This window comes from Bison bison, unplaced genomic scaffold, assembly GCF_000754665.1.
Source record: "Bison bison bison isolate TAMUID 2011002044 unplaced genomic scaffold, Bison_UMD1.0 scf7180017861046, whole genome shotgun sequence".
Lineage (NCBI taxonomy): Eukaryota > Metazoa > Chordata > Mammalia > Artiodactyla > Bovidae > Bison > Bison bison.
In genome coordinates, this window is record NW_011491618.1 from 1201941 (window position 1) to 1202387 (window position 447).

The 447-nt window shown below is 41.2% G+C and overlaps 1 protein-coding gene across 2 annotated transcripts in view; it reads left to right on the forward strand.

The window, feature by feature from the left end:
* The window catches only part of PLEKHM1 (pleckstrin homology domain containing, family M (with RUN domain) member 1), a 54875-nt gene that overhangs the window by 7646 nt on the left and 46782 nt on the right, over positions 1-447 (forward strand). The window lies entirely within an intron of this gene.

The window sequence follows — 447 nt, forward strand, 5'->3', positions numbered from 1 at the left end:
ACTCAATATGCCAGCAAATTTGGAAAACTCAGCAGTGGCCACAGGACTGGAAAAGGTCAGTTTTCATTCCAATCTCAAAAAAAGGCAATGCCAAAGAATGTTCAAACAATTGCACAGTTGCAGTCATCTCACACACTAGTAAAGTAATGCTCAAAATTCTCCAAGCCAGGCTTCAGTAATACATGAACCATGGACTTCCAGATGTTCAAGCTGGATTTAGAAAAGGCAGAGGAACCAGAGATCAAATTGCCAACATCCGTTGGATTGTCGAAAAGGCAAGAGAGTTCCAGAAAAACATCTATTTCTGCTTTATTGACTATGCCAAAGCCATTGACTGTGTGGATCACAACAAAATGTGGAAAATTCTTAAAGAGATGGGAATACCAGACCACCTGACCTGCCTCTTGAGAAACCTATATGCAGGTCAGGAAGCAACAGTTAGAACTG